Below are 19294 nucleotides of genomic sequence, written 5' to 3' on the forward strand. Positions count from 1 at the left end.
TTCTTTTCTTTTTAATGTTTACTGAATGAAAGATTCTTTAAATTCTATAGTGCCCTACAATTTTCAAAATTTCACACACATGATTTCATATAATCCCGTAATAACCCTTTTCCCCCTACTGCTATACTACCTCTCCCCTACCCTCCCCGCTGGTAACCCCTAGCTTGTTCTCTATATTTGTGCGTCTGTTTCTTCTTTGTTTTATTCACTAATTTTTTGTGTTTTTTAGATTCCACATGTAAGTGATATCATACAGCATTTTTCTTTCTCTCACTTATTTCACTTAGCATAATGCCTTCCAAGTCCATCCATGTGGCTGCAAATGGCATTACTTCCTTCTTTTTTATGTCTGAGTCGTATTCCATTGTGTATATGCACCACATCTTCTTCATCCATTCCTCTGTTGATGGACACTTAGGTTGCTTCCATGTCCTGGCTACTGTAAATACTGCCGCCACGCACACTGTAATTTTCAATGACAGATTGGTGCAGACACAACAACCAATGGATGACCTTCCCTGTGGACTGTTCTGCCGATGAGGTGAGCCCCTGGCACATTCTGGAAAGCTGCCTACAAGTCTCTCCTGGCTTACCAATGCCCCACGCTCCTTCAGAGATACTTGGAACAACGTTATCAGGACTGCTGACACTTTGTCTGATGCTGACAAAAATAATTTCTAATGAAGATGAGAGTGAATAATGTCTGGTTGAACAAGTACTGGTAAATGCAGAATATCAATAAATGGTGTCAAGTTCCAGTCACAGTGAACAGTGTCTACTGCAGCGTACAGGTTAAGGACGTCCAGAGTTCCACTCACAGTGAACAGTGTCTACTGCAGCGTACAGGTTAAGGACGTCCAGGCAGAGAACAGGAGTAAATGATTTCTTCTTTTTGATTGAAGTATAATTGATGTACAATATTATATTAGTTTCAGGTGTACAACATAGGGATTCACCATTTTTAAAGTTGATACTCCATTCAGAGTTATTATAAAATATAGGCTCTATTCCCTGTGTTGTGCAATGTATCCTTTTAGCTTATATATTTTACACATAGTATTTAGTACCTCTTACTCCCCTCCCCCTATCCTGCCCCTCCCCATTCCCTCTCCCCACTGGTCACCCCGAGTTTGTTCTCTGTATCTGTGAGTCTGCTCACGAGTAAATGATTTCTAATGACAATCACCACAAATAATGCTAGTAGCTGAACATTCTCCGGGGGTGGCAGACTTTGGAAGACGGAGGCGTGTTTTCGGGGATTTACCCTGGAGCGTTCCCAGCCTGTGTGTCCTGGTTAGGAGGCTGTGTCCCATTGCCTGTGGGGCATTCCGTGTGCTCACAGCCCTGGCCTTTTCCCAGCTGCCGGAGGGAGCGGGAAGGAGGTGAGGACTGGAGTGCTGAGGGGGGCTGAGTCCTAACCCTACAGGATTGGGTTCCTCAGCCTGCTGAGTTTCCTTCCCTCCGTGACAGGTGACTGGGTGATCCCACATCCTGGGCCGGGTGAGGACCTAAAGGAAAAGTACAGGTGAGGCAGTGCCTGGCAGCCAGGTGGGACATTTCCCCACGTCACCAACGCGAGCCTTGTCTTAATTGGATGTAGGTGCCGGGAGGCCGGGATGGAGATGAACGCCCCTAAAAGGTTATGCCAGCGAAGAAATCCAGGGTTCAGGATTCACAGGGAATTCTCCCAGGAAGACAGTCTGTGTGCGTGTCCTGGGATGCCCAGAACAAGTGACCACGGACCGGGGGGCTTCAAACCACAGGAACTGATTGTCTCGTGGTCCTGGAGACCAGATGTCTGAGACCCAATTCCAGGTATCAGGACGTGCACATCTGTTCGGGCTGTTAGTACAGAATTCCACAGACTGGAGGGCTTATAAATCATAGAAATTTCCTGGTCACAGTTCTCGGATGCTGGACGTCCAAGATCATGATGCTGGCGTGGTCGGGTGAGGACCCTCTTCCCGGTTCCTAGAGGGACGTCTTCGCGCTGCGTCCTCACATGGTGGAAGGGGTGAGGGGGCTCTCTGGGGTCTCTTTCTCTAAGGACACTGGTCCCCTCACGGGGGCTCCACCTCATGGTCTCCCTGCTGATACCATCACCTTGGTGGTTAGCGTTCCAGGTCTGCGTTTTGGGGGAGCAGCATTTGGTCCATGTAACATCTTTAGAGGGTCATTCTGCCCACGACACGGGGATTAGGGTTAGGACATCTTTGAGATTATTCTCCAGCCTGCTTTTGGTACCTGCGTACAAGATGTGGGTGAAGACGGTAGGTAAGTTATCTGAAAAGCCTTTGGCACAGTACAGGCTATTTAATTGTTGGACCTATTATTATTTTCGTGTGGTGTTGCACTCTGTAAGCGTCCTTAATAACACAATTCCTAACAACTCTAGGAACTGACTGTAATGATTAGCATGACGGTAACCTAGACACTGACTAAATGTCTTCTAGGCCCCTGAGGAAAGAGGAAATGCAATTTAAGAGGGACAGTATGCAGTGAAGCAAGGTTTCCAGAATTAGGTACGTGGACATTCTGCTTCCGAGAGACCTCAGGGGAAGGAGGGCCACGGCTCTGCCACAGGAGCGATGGGCGTTACGACCTAAGCTGTGCTGGACCTGCTCAGGGCCTGATGTACAGACCTGGTCTGATGCTATGTGGAAACAAGGTGCTTGCCGAGGTGATGAAGGGAGGGTCTGAGATGAGGTCCTCCTGGACGAGGGTGGCCCTAAATCCAAAGACAGGGTCCTAAGAGACAGAAGAGGAGAGACACAGACACACAGGATAAGCCCCGGGAAGATAGAGGCAGAGACGGGAGGGATGCGGCCACAAGCCCAGGGACGTCCGTAGCCCCCAGAAGCAGTAAGACGTAGGAAGGACCCTCCCGGGAGCCTCTGGAGGGAGCGTGGCCCTGGGACACCTTGACCTCAGATGTCTGGTCTCCAGAGCTGGGGGAGGATGAATTCCTACTGTTTTAAGCCCTCATCTGTGGTCCTTGGCTATGGCCCCAGGACAGTAATGCACTTGAGGAGAAGCCCACAGGACCAGAGAATGACGATACCCAGCAGTGGGGAGCAGGGCAGGGCCACGGGCACCTGTAAGCTTCAGCTTATCTAGATCAAGGGGGACCCTTGGTTATGGGACTTAGGGACATGGTAGGGTGTCTCTGCCGGCACAGTGATTTAGGGCCTCCCTCTTCAAGTCCTGGTGACAGGCACAAGACAGGGGCCACCGGACGTCGTGGGCGGACCCCTGGTGCAGCTGAGCCCACCCTGCCGGGGCCCCAGAGATGGGGCAGCTGGGGAGGCAGCGTGGGTCCTGGAATCCAGACGGCTGCTGGACGCCCCTGTGTTACTGTGCGTAACCACTCCCTCCCGTGTCCTAAATGCCACTTCAGTTCCATTTCAAAAAGTCTTCATGGGCAGCCCGTTCGACCCTTGCCTTTTCCTTGTCATGGAATTTCAGCTAACGTGGCCGCAGCAAATCTGCCTGGGGGACCATCGGGTCACAGGCAAACGCCAGGTGGGGGCAGTATATCCTAATCGCAGGGACATATTAGAGAGAATAAACAGCTTTTTAGAAAAACAAGCACGTAAGCAACACTGCTTATTTTTTTACTTTTTATTCTTTTTCAAATTCTTTTCCCATTGAGATCGTTACAGAATACTGAGCAGAGTTCCCTGTGCTCTACAGTAGGGCCTTGCTGGTTATCCATTTGAAATATAGCAGTGTGGACATGTCAACCCAAACCTCCCTGACCATCCCTCCCCGCCATCACCCTTCCCACCCACCCACCCCCATCCCCCGTAACCATAAGTTCGCTCTCTAAGTCTGTGAGTCTGTTTCTGTTTTGTAAATAACTTCATTTGTACCATTTTTTTTTTAGATTCTTCATATAAGCAATAGCATATGATATTTGTCTTTCTCTGTCTGGCTTACTTCACTCAGTATGATAACCTCTAGGTCCATCCATGGTGCTGCCAATGGCATTATTTCATTCTTTTTCATGGCTGAGTCATACTCCATTGTATGTATGTACCACCTCTTCTTTATCCATTCCTCTGTCGACGGGCATGTAGGTTATTTCCGTGCGGTGGGTGTTTGAGTGTTACTTTTTGGAAACCCAGATGACGAAATAAGCGGCAACATCCAGGTGACATGCACTGGTTCCTGGGCCAACATCTCGTGATGGTGTTTATTTTAGGAGGGGCCTTGGGGAGCTCTGGTCTGTCCCTCCGTCCACTCACTCCAAGCCCCACCAGGAGCTTGTGCTGCTGAAGACGCTGCTAGCACTGCGTCTGCTTCGATCCTGCAACAGGGTGCAGATGTCATTTGTCTACAGAAAGTGGTTCTTTTTTTTTTGCAGTACGCGGGCCTCCCACTGCTGTGGCCTCTCCCGTTGCGGAGCACAGGCTCCGGACGCGCAGGCTCAGTGGCCATGGCTCACGGGCCCAGCCGCTCCGCGGCATGCGGGATCTTCCCGGACCGGGGCACGAACCCGTGTCCCCTGCATTGGCAGGCGGACTCTCAACCACTGCGCCACCAGGGAAGCCCACAGAAAATGGCTCTTTGAGTGCAGATCCATCCCCCCAAGAGGTGTGGAGTCCCCTCTGCAAGGGGTTACAGTTCTTTTTCTTGCTGTAACAGGAGGGCTAAGCAGAAACATGTGATGTTATCCCTGTTCCAATGTTGGGCTTTTTTTTTTTTTCTTTTAGCGGAGAGCTGAGGTCTCTCTTTAGGATAACGAGAAATATTTGCTAACAAAGTGCTTCTCCCTTGTTCAGAGGGCCTGAGAATTCCGAACACGCTCTGGAAATGAAACCGTTCTGACCCAACAGCATTTCAATGAGTAAAGTCTAAATGAAACAGACACATGCGGGCTCCATCTACTTCACAACGCACGTGTTTAAAGAGTTTTGGCAAAAGTTTTCTCTCTTTTTCTTGTTTCCCCCTTAACCCCAAACGTTAGAGAAATGATTGGAGATGTTTTGATAAACAGCAGAGGCCACGGGCTGCTCCAGGCGTGAAAATGAATGAGGCAGGCGCTGCCCCTCAGCCACGGGGGAGAAGAAGCCCCTTGATCCTTAAATGTTTTGATGTGGTTTGGAGGGACATTTGTAGTCAGGTACCTTGTAGACATGAGGTGGGGAAAGCTACAAAGACTTGCTGGGGTTGAAGAGGAAGGCTTGCACGTGGCCCAGGGAGCCCCGTGCTTGGGAGAGAGCTGCATACAAGCCTGGAGTTTTGAGCTGACCTGAGTTTGCAAGGCTGCCCTCTCACCAGCAGGGTATAGCTGCTTGGACGTTGCCTGGTCACCAGGGATGGCCGCCCACGTGCTGCCTCCTTGCTCAGATTCAAGGCTCCAGTGAGCGTGACGAGGTCAGGCCGCCCTTGTGTGAACCTGCAGGAAACTGCTTGGGGTGACCTCCACCTTGCCAATTAACATCTCAAGAAATGTTCATCCAGCAGGAGACATCCTGGCAGGGCAAGAGTGATCTGAGGTCTTGGATGATTTTAGGAAAAATCGATTCCATAGCTCCACATCCGTATTTCTGTCGTTTTATGTCTGGAAGAGGGGATGGGTGGTGGGTATCACTGCAGCCTAATGAATAGAATATGAGAAGTAAAAAGTGAGATGTGTCACCAATTATGTAAACATGTCATCTTTGTTTTGTCAATAAGCATTACAGGGAGACATCTTTTCCTCATGGAGCATCCCCGTCTCCAGCCAGAAGCGGGGAGAGGGCCTGTTGGAGGGCTCGGCTGTCTGTCGAGAAGTGATCACATGCCACGCGCGCAGAGGGTGGGGTGAGCATCTCTGGAGGGGTTCCTAATCATCCTTGGCACCGGCTGTCAGGAAGACGGCTTTGGAGCAGAGACGTAGCCCATTAGGGATGAAGCAGCAAATGATGGAAACAAATAGGGTCTTAATCTCCCCAGAAAGGGGGCTCCGCGGGCTGGCCTGGGAGGCAGGGTCCCTGAGCAGCGGTGCTGTGGCTGGCAGGGCTGTCTGCATTCCAGGCCGAGCCCCAGAACCGGGTGTGTGGGCCTTCGTGGGCCAGGTGCGTGGCCGGGCTGCGGGTGCTGTGGACTCCCAGCCCCTTCTGGAAAGGTGAACCGTCCAAAGCACGTGGCAGCTGTGGTTAAAGGCCACTTGCTCGTGCTCTGTGGAGCTAACTACTTCTAGCAGGGGTTTTGTGGGGTTTTTTGTATCTGGGGAGAAAACGCTGGCCTTTTTCCTGAATGTGCAGTAGACTTGGCCATGACCCCGAAGAGCTCTGGCCTTTGCCTGGGGACTCTGGGAGGTCTAAACCCTTTGGATGTCGTGCCCGATGGGAGCGTCTTTGTCTTTAGTCCATTTGTGCTGCTGTAACAAAATACCATAGACTCGGGGGTTACAAACAACAGACATTGATTTCTCTAAGTTCTGGAGGCTGGAAGTCTGAGATCCTGGCGGGGGCAGATTCTGTGTCCGGTGAGGACCTGCTTCCTGGTTCATAGACTGCGTCTCCCTTTGTCCTCATGTGGAGGAAGAGGGGAAGGAGCTGTCTGGGGTCGCTTTTATAAGGACACTAATCCCATTCATGGGGGCTCCACCCTCATGACCTCATCACCCCCCAAAGACCCCACCTCCTGACACCATCCCATTGGGGGTTAGGGCTTCAACATATGAGCTTTGGCGGGGGGGGGGGGGGCACACACGTTCAGACCATACTCGTCTTTGCCTGGGGAGGGGGGCTTGGGTCACCCTGGGTAGTCTTGGCATGGGGGAAACCATGCCAAATGGTAACCATACGATTTAGGGTGGGGGACTGGGTCATGCGGTATCAGATGACCTGGAGGCTGAGATTAACCATGTGAGCAATTGATCAATCAATTGATTGAATCATCAATCGACTGATCATGCCTACCTGATGGAGCCCCCGGGGAAACTGAACCCTGAGGCTCCACTTCCATACCACTTATCCTGGGGGGTGTGGCAAAGTCAGTCAAGAGACCTCTGAAAATCAGCTGCAAGCAGCCCGTTTCGGAAGCACCTTTAAAGATTTATGGTGCCCTGAAGCGAAGCACACGCCTGCTGTAAACTAAATGAAGCTACTCAGCATTATTCATCACCACGAGGTGGAAGAAACCCAGCCGCCCGCGGTTGGGTGGATAGATAAACAGAATGGGGTCCATCCACACAGTGGAATATTACGCAGCCTTGAAAAGGGAAGGAAATTCTCACACAGGCTACCACGTGGATGGATCTTGAGGACATTATATTCGGGGAAATAAGCCAGTCACAGAAGGACAAATACTGTGTGGTTCCACTCACAGGAAGTCCCTAGAGGAGTGAAATCCACAGAGACAGAGAGCAGGAGGGTGGGGCCAGGGCCGGGGGAGGGGGATGGAGAGTGAGTGAGTGATGGGGACAGAGTCTCAGTTTGGGAAGATGAGAAAGTTCTGGAGACGGATGGTGGGGATGGTCACACAACAAAGCGAACGTCTTTAACGCCCCTGAACTGTCCACGTTCTGTGTCTTTAACCACAATGTTTCAGAACTTTAAAAATAAAACAAAGTAGGCTACTAAAATGGGAAGAGGCCAATCATGTTCTGCCTCTTTGCTTTAGATTCTCCAGTGATGACTCACACGTCAGCTGTGATGTCCCAGTGGAAAGCTTTACTGCAAACCCACATGTTCAGATAAATGTGCAGATTTGATGGCCCAGGAAGGTGTGTGTGTGTGTTGGGAGTTGGTGGGGGTGATGGGGACTATCTTGATCACTCTGTGAAAAGCCCCTTTGGTGTAGGGTCTTTAAGAGGCAGCCCTGAGATGGTTAAGCCCCCAAAGTTGACTCAGTCCCTCCCAGAACTGGCCCAACTCTCCCAAGTGTTTTGAATTTGGGTAAACCAGGAATAGGTGACATCTCTGTATCTTATCTCTTATCTCTGACTTATCTCTGTATCTCTGAAGAACTACCAAATGTTTGCTGTGGCTGAAGATGGACACAGGTAATTCCGTGCGGGTGGGAGGCAAAGTCTGTCCTCTGTCCAGAAAAGGAGCTTTGAGTCCAGGAGTCTAGGGTCACCTTTCAGAGGGTCCCAGTGCCACCTTGGAAGCCACTTCAGGGGTGAAGCCCTCTGTCTCCGTTCAGGGGGAGACCACTGCCTTCCCAGGGGAGATAATCCCAGCTCCCCCGTTGCCTAGGAGGATCTCTATGGAAACATAAAGCCCATTTGACAGAACTCCAAAGCAAGGATACTGGTGGAAAACCACAGAGGAAAAGGGTTTCACCCTAAAACTTGCGAAATAGGCAAGGAGGAATTTGAAAAACCCACCAAACACCTCCATGTAGTTTTAAAACAAGGGTTGCAGAGGTATAAATTACATATCATGAAATTCACTGTTTCGAACAAAGAGACAATTTGATACTTTTTGTAAATTTTCAGCCATCACCACAAATCTAATTCTGGAACATTTCCATAACCTCCCCCCAAAAAGGAACTAACATATCCATTTGTAGTCATTTCTCTGACCTTTTCCCCCCAACCCCCAGACCCTAGGCAACCGCTAATCTACTTTCTGTCGCCAAGGATCTCCCTGTTCTGGACGGTTTATCTAAATGGAATTACGTAATAATATGTGGCTTCTTGTGTCTGGCTCCTTTCACTGAGCACAGTGTTTCTGAGGTGTATTCAAGTTGTAGGCTGTGTCAGTGCTTTATTCCTTTGTGGCTGGATACCTTTCCATTTTGTTTATCATTCACCTGTTGATGGACACTTGTTTCCACTTCGGGGCTACCATACATAATACTGCTGTGAACATTTACATGCAAGTCTTCATGGAAACGTAAGTTTTCATTTCTCTTGGGTAAATACCTACCAGTGGAATTGCTGGGTCGGATGGTAACTTTGTGTTCAACTTTGGAAGAAACAGCCAATGAGTTTTCCAAAGTGACTGCCGCCAACGGTGTGTGAGGGTTCCTGTCTCTCCACATCCTCACAAATACTTGTGAGGATACTATCCGTCTTTTGACAAATTATAGCCCTTCTTGTGGGTGTAAAGTGGTATCTTGTGGTTTTCATTTTCCCTGATGACTAATAGATTTTAGATTCCCAATCTCAATAGTTCTGAAACAGAGGCTGAGATTCTTTCATGGTATAGGTTTTTGGCACCAACTTTGGGATTTAAATGATTCGAGTCAACTGGTTTCTTGTGTGCCTATTGTTCCCCCAGGGAAATTGCTTACCTACTCCCACAAAGGAGTAAGGAGAAGTAATGAATGAGGTAAATTCCAGGTGTGTCTGAAGAGTCCATTGCGGCTTTATTATTTTAATCTTCTGATGGCAAAAGCCACTGGCTGGACTTGGTGGTGACCTGCTTCCCTGCCAGTGCTGGAATCTTTCTGTTCCTGATGGTGGATTTCTGTGGTTTCTGCTCTTAATTCCATTGCCACGGTTTAGAGGATTGAACTGCCTGCCTGAAGGCTCTGTATTTCCAAACTGCACTCATCAGCCATTCATAATTCCCAAAGATGTCTATGAAATGTGCAACTCCCCAGATTAAATGCCGCACCTGTATTGTGTAAGGGACAAGAGTGTTTCTGTCCGTTACCAGAGCCAGCCCAGATCCCTAAAGTAATTATGCAGCCTTCACTCGCGTCCAAGTTTATTTTCTGCTTACACAGAGGTTTCTCTGGGTGCACCAGTCATTTCCCCAACAAATTTCAACCATCCCTATTTATTTCCTCAGGCAAAGAAAATGCAAGGTTCTTAAGAGATAATACCTACCCTACTTTTACTGACAAATAAGGTGAGTTTTCACCTATTTAAAAATTCCCTGTATGACAAGACACCCATTTAAACTTTATATGATTTAAAAGTAGATTGCCCTATCTATTGCCATAAACAAGGGCACACAGAATTCCTGGATGATGATAAATTTTGGGAGGGATCCCAGCTTTCAAAAACCCAGAGTCTAATAATAATCTAAATATAATCTAAACATACATACACAATTTTTTCTTACATGTCTATCCATCCATCCATCTATCCATCCATCCATCCATCCATCCATTCGTCTCTCCATTCTCTACCCATATACTCATCTACCCATTTACCCATCTAGCCATCCGTCATCCATACACCCATCCACCCATGCATCCTTCTATCAATCCGGTCCTGACTTGTGGGTAAGAGAAGCTGGCAGCCCCAGCAGTACTGATGGGAATGGAAGTACCAAGAGGACACAGTCACCTAGCAACCAGCCCATATTTCCTCCACTGCTCTGGGATGACCCACCCTCCAACCTGCTGATGAATCTTCTCTCTTCTGTCCAAACCAGTGATTCCCTAACACTGAGCTACTCAAAGCACTAAAAATGTATAAAATGCAGACGGGTGTACAAAATCTTACGTCTCATCAAGAAACAACTGTCAACCTTAAGATGTATTCATTAGATTGATAAAGCAAGATTCACATTTGAAAGGCATTTCTCGCCCTGCTCTCCTTCCTCCAGGGAGCCCTCTATGGTTGCGTGGGTCCTGCTTGCCAAGACTGGAGTTGGTGTTGGTTTGAGCATTCCACTTGCCCAGTTGTTTACACAGAGGATAGCTAGTGCCTTGATGGCTTTCCCAGCATATTCTGCTCCAGCACCTGGGCTTAGGAAACATGCTTCCTGCTTTGGTATATCTCCCCAATTTCCCACCTTCTCTCCTGCAAACACACAGACACACACACACAGACACACACACAATGTGTAAATCGTTTATGTGCATTTACAGTGTGCTTCCAAAGATGGCTTGCTATCCTCCATGAAGGAAGGAAATTAATATGTATATTTACACGTCTTTCTCTATATGCATATACGCACAGATTTACATACGTATATATGTGTCTGTATATATTTATATGTCTCTCTATACAAATATGCCCCTATATATGCATATGTTCATTCATATACAGCATGCATATTATATTTCTCTATATACAAATATGTATCTCTATATGCATATATTGATACATATTTTGCATGGGTATAAATACACAGCTACATATATGCAGATGTCTATATGCGTGTATATGTCTGTATACATGTATTCTCTCTCTCTGTAATTTTTACATATGTAGCTTTCTTTGAGGTATGGGAGTCTGCCTCAGAAGAGGACGTTTGTGTCCAACGGCATGAGATTATACCAGCAGTAGGACCTGGGCCTCGATCTCTGACTTCACAGGTGGGGTACCTGGATGTGGTTTGGGGTGGACGGGCTAGGAGCCCCAGGTGATGCGCAGATTCTCAAGACTTCGAATCTGCAAACTTTGCAGCCACCTTTTCTCCATAACCCAGCATGCAGTGGGCGACTGGAAGAGGTTACCTTGTTATATGAGGTGAGGAGTCAGGATGGGGAAATCCAACAAGGGGTGAGGAAGGCTCAGCTCACTGCTGGCCCTGTAATTCGCTTATCCTGGCCCTTGGTATCCAGTGAGGGATTTCCGCCCTCCCTGCCTGTGGACGCCTTGTATCTCCCTCCTCGCCTCTTCTACACCTTTCCTGTCTTTTCTCATGGGCTTAACATTGAATTCAGTGCAATGCAGTCTGTACTATAAAGTTCAGGGGTGCAGGTCCTTCTGGGGGTAGCGCGTGGCCTTCTGCACTTAACACTCCTGGGTCTGTGTTGACTGCCTTTCTTTTGCGAAGAGATGGTGAGCAGAGCCCCCAGGTGACGGCCGTGTCTGATTCACTCGTGCAGCTCCTGGTCCGGTCCCCGTTAGACAATCATCACTTGCTTTGCTGATATAAACAAGTAACTTGTTGGGAATATAGAGGTGGGATCATGTTTGTCCCTTGCTTTCTTCCTTACCCCAGAGCCTAGATTCCAGGAGAATGCAGACTGTCGGTTAGTAGTATTTTTATAGGTGGCATTTGGAATCACCATGGAATTCTAAGTTATTAAGCCTCTCGAAGACAATAGGAAAGTGACATGCATCACATGTCAGATGCTTTAGATCGTTGATGGGAGCACTTCAGAACGCACAGGGCTGCATGGCTGGCGATGGCCGAAATCATTTTAGGGGCAAGTAGACATGGCCTCATATGATGTGATTTTGAAAGAGATGATTGAGGTGAAATTCACATAATGTACAATTAATCATTTTAAAGTGAACAATTCGGGGACATTCAGCAACAGAACACTTTATCACATTCACAGTGTTGTGTATCCACCACCTCTGTCTGGTTCCGGAACATCCTCATCCCCCAAAAGAGACCCCGTCCCCATGAGCAATCACTCCCCAGCCCCTGCCCCAGCCCCCGACAACCACTAACCTACTTTGTGTCTCCATGGATTGGCCTGTTCTGGGTGTTTCCTTTCAATGGAACCACACACTGTGTCCTTCTGAGTCTTTGTGTGTCTCATTATCCAGTTTTTAGATAAGGAAAGAGGGGCTCAGGGAGGTCACCAGTCCTAAAGCCACCCCTGTGGGATGTTGAACGCTGAAGCTTGACCTCCATGCCGTATAGATGCCCTAGCTATCAAGCGAGTCATAGCGCTGTCTGAGTTACTTTCCTCCCCCAAATGCACAGAACTGAGGCTCCATTCTTGATCCCTCGCGATGGTGAATTTTATGTGTCAACTTGGCTGGGCCATGGCACCCAGATAGTTGTTCAGCCACTATTCTAGATGTTCCTGTAAAGTTATTCCTTGGGCGGGATGAACGTTGAAATCAGCTGACTTTCAGTAAAGCAGATTGGCCTTCATGGTGTGGGTGGGCCTCGCCCAATCAGTTGACGGCATTAAGAGCCAAAGGACCAGCCTCCCTCGAGGAAGACAGATTTTGCCTCCACGTGGCCTTTGAACTTGAGCTGCAGCATCAGCTCTTCCTGGGTCTCCAGACTCCTGGTCTACCCTACAGATTTTGGATTTGCCAATCTCCACGGTCCCTTGAGCCAATCCCTTAAAATAAATCCCTCTCTTGCCATGTACACATGCACACACATCCTATCAGTTCTGTTTCTCTCAAGAACCCTGACGGATACCCTTGTTACACAGATCAGCTAAGTTGGCTTCGCATTGGGAACTTTTACAAAGCAGCCGTGTGTCTAACAACAAGAGAGGGAAACGCCCCACTTGAAGCGAGTTGTCAAGAGCCTGATCTCAAGCTTGGATTTCCTATGTGCTCTGACAGAATCCAGAATCCCAAAGTCTGCCCGAAGCCGCCTAGTTTACCAGTGACACAGTCAGTCCTCGAATCTGCTGCACTTTGGGGTCTCGGTCACCGTGGAGGAAGCAGCTTGGGTCCAAGTTGGGCGCTATCTCAGGTCATGCCGACAGCCTGGGGTTTGTGAAATGTGCCAGAGATGCCGTTTGTACATCAGCGTCTTGCCTGGGAAGAAGGAAGGCAGTTGTGCCAGTGAAGCTACATTGGAGTGTTGAAAGCCCCGCCGTGACCCTCGTACATATCCCCCATTGTCCGCACCTTTTGGATCAAGTATGACGGGGAGCCTCAGCTGTGGTCTCCTAGCCCAGGCGAGGTCCAGTTTGCAGACGCACCTGTTTTTCTCTGCGTCCCTGTGCCTGCATTTTTGCCAAGTGCCTTTTGTGCCACTTGCATGCGGAGGTGCTTGGGGCCTGAACCCAGCATGACCTTGAGACTTTGTGTCTTTGTCTTTTGAACTAGAACTGCCACGGGAGTTTGGAGTCCCCAGGAATCTGGTGTGTCAGACTGGGTGTCAGGACGTGAAAGAGATGTCTGGGCAGGAATGAGGATTTTCTGGCACAGGTTCTTCCTCGCTTTGCCCCCCGCCACTGCCCAAATCTGTGCTGTGCTGAGTGCAAAACAGTGCATTTGGTTGGAAAAAGTCAGAAGTGTTGGCGGGGCGCGGTGGGCGGCAGTGTTCGCTTCTACAACCTATGAAGCCTTAGGGGAAGCAGGGGGAAAACCCCAACTCGAGAGAAGGCTGGGTTCAGTTCTTCCCCCAATAACCTTGTTAGTAGCCACATGGACTCGCCAGTCGCCTTGGGCCAAAAGTTACGTTTCTCATTCATATACATGAGCCTCCCCCGCTTTCCGTAGCGATTCTTGTCGCCGGTGCCGAACTCTGCACGGCTCTTCCCACATCTTTTGTTCCCCCCCGCCACCGTACCGTCCTTGTGAATCTGAGGCACAACTGTCACTTCTCGTTACGTGAACTAAACGTATGAGGATTGATAGGGCTTTCTACCTAATGCTGTTATCCGAACCGGGTTTGTTGATTTAATGAACAAAACATCACATCGCATCTCCCTTCTCTTGACATCTGAACCCACGGCAGCTGCTGGTGGCAGATTTCCTGAAACGGGGGTGCTGGATTCACTAATTTAATTTGCCTGTTATCCAAAAATAAAAGCAGAGGCACACACCTCCTCTGACTGAATACATTATTGAAATTTGTTTTTTTAAAGTAGACATCCCAGGAGCCATTGTATCGTGGGACTCGGGGCGCCGGGCAGCAGGACCCATTCTGACTCAGGGACCACAGTTAATTTAGATGCGAGATAAAAAGCTCCCCTATCAGACATGAGCTTTCTGAACGAGCTACATAATCGCCCTGGGAACATATCGGACCGAAGGAGGGCCAGAAATCTTTACTTCTTATGCCTTGCCAAGTTCAGGGGCAAGCAAGGTAGCTCAGGTCAGAAATTCACTTTGCACAAGTGACAGCTGGTCATCGGCAGACCCATTGGCTCCAAAGCCAATTCATAATTATAAAGTGTGCATGAGGCTCGAACCCTCCAGTGGTGGGGTGGCGATGTGGGCAGCGGGGAACGCATGTGCGTCTTGCGTGTCTGCGAGCCCTGCCTCTCCCGGAGGAAGGTGCCAGCAGACCCCTTTGGATGGATGGGTCTCCTTGGGGCTGGTCCTGGGGAGCAGGGATGGCTGGAGGCTGGGGTCCCCTGGGCTCCATCAAAGGCTCATTCATGCCTGGCACCCTGTTTAGGCGGAGTGGCTGCACCCCTGGCGTGACTGAGACCACAGCCGATGCTCACAGACTGTGGAGAGAAAACACAGACTGTGTGCGTGCTCTGTGACAGTGCGGGGCTCTGAAGCCCGTGGTTGGAAGACCCAGTTGTGAGAGTGTCTGGCAATTAAAAATAATTGGGAAGCAGGTTTCTCTCAGCCCTTCCAAGAATGCCAGCTACCATATAATGATGTTTCATTAGATATGCTGAAAGCTGTGTGCGCCGTATGGCAGTGGCAATTAATGAGGATCATAGGGGGGGGAAGAAAGAGAAACATTAAAAATACCCCAGCTAGGATGAGCCATGCATTTAATGGCCACTTCATTAACTAATTGATTTCTTATTAGTTACAGGGAGAAGCCCCGGTTAGAGGCTTCTGCACACGTAATTAGCAGCGTTTACACAATTAGCCACTTGCTCATTTGGTAGCTAAACATTCTTGGAATCGACCGCGGCAGCCTCGCTCTGGGCCATCCGGCTCGCTCTATTTTATTTTTCTTGCTAATATTGGCTTAACCTCCGAATCAAAAATTCTCTCCCCCCGGGCTTCGCCATGTTTAATCACAATGTTAAACACACAGAAATCGGCGCCGTCATCCAGGCTGAGAGGGGCTGGTGCTTCTCTCCGTCCCTGATGCTCAAATTCTTTGATGGAGCTGGTAAAGCCGATACCCTCCACTGATGGAGTCGTTGCTGGATGGCTTTGTTTCCCCCCAGTTCCCACCCCCCTCCATCCAACACTCTTTGGATTTGTGTTCTGCAGCTGGCAGACAGAACAGCTGGAAGCTTGTCCACACGTATCTTTTCTGCCTAAATACTGGACAGCACCTCCGGGGTATCTTGCTGGAATCCGGATTTTGGACACCGCTGTCTTTCTCTCTCTGACATAGAGATGGATTTGGTAGGAGACTGGCCACTGACACACTGTGTAGACCTCAGCAAACCTTTTCTCGTGGGCATCTGAGGGTGTGTATTGAAAGGAGTCCTGTTTTATCACAGGGGTGGGCTGAGTTTCAGGGAGACCCCTGGAAGCACTGGGGTCTCTGGTTTAAACACTGCCTTTTACTGTCTTACATTTCCCAGGGGGCCGCAGTCATGGGAGCCTCGGTGGGGACAGGTGTGATCCAGGATCTTCGAGGTACAGATAATGCTGTTGATAGGAAGGTTTAAATGTCGAGTGATTTCAGGCCAGGCTGTCTTGATGATGTGTTGGTTGCCTCCTGTTATGGGAGGGATCGTGTCCCTGCAAGTTCACATGTTGAGTCCTGACCCCCAGGACCTCAGGATGGGGCTGTATTTGGAGCTGCGGGTCTTTAAGGAGGTGATGAAGGTAAAATGAGGTCACCAGGGTGGGTCCTGATCCCATGGGACTGGTGTCCTTATAAGAAGAGGAGGTCAGGACACAGACACACACAGAGGGACGACCCTGTGAGGACACAGGGAGGAGACGGCCGTCTACACACCCAGGAGAGAGGCCTCAGCAGGAACCAGCCCTGCCCACACCTGGATCCCAGACTCCAGCCTCCAGGACTGGGAGACCACAGATGTCTGTTGTTTGAGCCCCCAGCCTCTGTTTTTATTATGGCAGCCCCAGCAAACCCTTAAACCTCTGTTCCAGTGTTCACAGCTCCTCCCAAGGACAAAAGGTGTCTGTCCCCAGACCCCTTCACATGGAAACTCCTCTACCACCAGGACCTGTGTAGCCACCCGCTCAGAGAAGGGGCCCAAGGGGCCCTGGTTTCATGCAGACTCTGCCTTCAGCCTTGCCGATCAGAGAGGAGCTGGAGGGGAATTCCGCCACCCGTGACCAGAGCCCCTCCTGGGATGTGGGTGCCTGTAGATGGAGCCCCCTGGGCTTGCAGTGGAGACCACACGACTGAGCTCGCTCCCTCGCCCAGGTCCGGGCTATATGGGTTTCCTGGAGCAACTGTCACGAATGACCCCAGCCATGAGGCTTAAAACCGCAGACATCCATCCTCCCCCATCCTGGGGACCAGACGTCTGAGGTCCAGGTGTCCCAGGGCCGTGCTCCCTCCAGAGGCTCCAGGGGAGGGTCCTTCCCGCCTCTTCCAGCTTCTGGGGGCTCCAGGCATCCTGGGGCTTGTGGTCTTATCCCTCCCATCTCTGCCTCTGTCTCTCCAGGGCTTCTCCTCTGTGTCTGTGTCTCTCCTCTTCTGTCTCTTAGAAGGACCCTGTCATGGGATGTAGGGCCACCCTCATCCAGGAGGACCTCATTTCAGACCATTCACTTCATCACATCTGCATGACCTTATTTCCAAATAGGTCCCTATTCACAGCTTCCAAGTGGGTGTATCTTTTGGGGGCCACTATTCTACCCAGCGCCCTCGACTCCCTGTACCTGTGGCCCATCTGAGGACTGAGGGTCACGGTGCTGCCTTACAGGTGTGTGGCAAGGACCACACAGTTCATGAGCACAGGCACCAGGCACAGAGCTGGCCCTCAGAGCTCAGATTCTGTGAAGCTACGAAGCACCAGGACGCTCCGTGCCATCTCTGCCCCAAAGGGTGACAGCTTTTGTGTTCTGTCTTCCTGCCAAAGAACGCAGCACAGAGCCCCTCGAAGCCCAGAAAGGTGCAGGCAGGATGCGTGAGAAGACTCAGTTTCAGATGTTCAGTGAATAAAATTGTTGTTTTTTAAATTTATCGGTTTTTTTATTTGTTTGTTTTGTTTTGTTTTGTTTTACCATCTTCACCATTTTTAAGTGCACAGTTCAGTGATATTAAGTATGTTCACATTGTTGGTCGACCATCCCCACCATTCATCTCCAGAACTTATTCATCTTCCCACACTGAGACTCTGTCCCCACTAAACACCAACTCCGCAACCTCTGGTACCCACCATCCTACTTTCTGTCTCTGTGAACTTGACTCCTCTGGGGACCTCCTATGAGTGGAATCAAACAGTATTTGTCCATTTGTGACTGGCTTAGTTCATGAGCATAATGTCCTCAAGAATGATCCATGTCATAGCATGTGTCAGAATTTCCTTCCTTTTTAAGGTGGAATAACATTCCATTGTATGGATGGACCACTTTTCGTTCATACATTCATCCACTGATGGCCCCTTGGGTAGCTTCCACCTTTGGGCTACTGGGAAGAGTGTTGCCATGAACATGGTATACAAATTCCAAATATTTTATAAGTTGCACAGTTGCAAGAAATTTTATCTTTATTTCACAGGAGTCATCCTCCCAGCAGAGATATATCCTATTTTATCTGGTGGATAAAAATAACATCTGTTAGATAAGTCCTAAGGAATATATGTTTTCTTTATGGGAGTTAAATCCAAGATGGGAGCAGCCTTTCTACATTGAAGGTAAAACACTTGTGCTGAGAATGAAAGGTAGTCCAGAAGTGCCCATAAAGTTTCTGGAGCCAGGCAGACATGGGTGGGAGCGTTAGCTTTGCTACTGATAAACATCTCATTTTCTTGGCTGGAAAACGAGGACAGTATCTCCCTGTGGGGTCACCGGAGGCTTTACCAGGTGACTGGTTTTGCACTCAGCGGGAGTTTGGTAAACAGTCATTAACCTGCAGCCTTGCCCACTATTCAGATGGACAAGAGGCTTCACCTTGGAGAGGCTGGACTTTGAATGTCTCAGTGGGTGTGGGGGGAGAGAGAAGATTTCCAGGAGAGAGGAGGAAGAGGGACTGTCTGGGAGGTAGCAGGCACGCTGGGGCATGAGTTCCTTTCTTCTTGTTCCTTAGATGCCCAGAGATGCAGGTGGATATTCAGCTGTGCAAAGGGGCTGTGTATGCCTCCGTCTTCTCTTCATCACATGCTGAATTCCGAACCACACCAGGATCCCTGGGAAATGCACATGAAGAGACTGAGGCTGGAGAGCCACTCTTGTTTACTGCATCTCATGCCCATCTACCAATCATGTTTCTCTGACCCAGAGAACCTATTACCTGAGCACCATTCTGGGAAATTATTTAGTCATACTCATGGTGAGATAATGGGTGAACACAGAAAAATTTTAAATGGTGCTTCACACTTATGAGGGACACAGGACTCTGTCAAGTTTGTTACTACAGGCGTTGTCTTATTTGCATTCTTAGGGAAGCTATGTCACACAAAAAATTGAGAATTCATTCATTCAATCACAAAATAGTGAGCCATGAATTGTTGCTTTAAAAAGTTCTCTCTCTCTCTCTCCCCAGATTTCTGCCTGAGATGTGTTTGCACCATTGGGCTGCCCTCTTGCAGCTTGGCCATCGCTATGGGAAGAACCTTCCCTGGGTAGCTGATAACCTCAACTCAGGACCCAGAATAAACATACATGGAGCTG

Source organism: Aethalodelphis obliquidens, unplaced genomic scaffold (genome assembly GCF_003676395.1).
Source record: "Aethalodelphis obliquidens isolate GAN/ISIS:26980383/991018 unplaced genomic scaffold, ASM367639v1 scaffold91, whole genome shotgun sequence".
In the NCBI taxonomy this organism is placed as follows: Eukaryota; Metazoa; Chordata; class Mammalia; order Artiodactyla; family Delphinidae; genus Aethalodelphis; species Aethalodelphis obliquidens.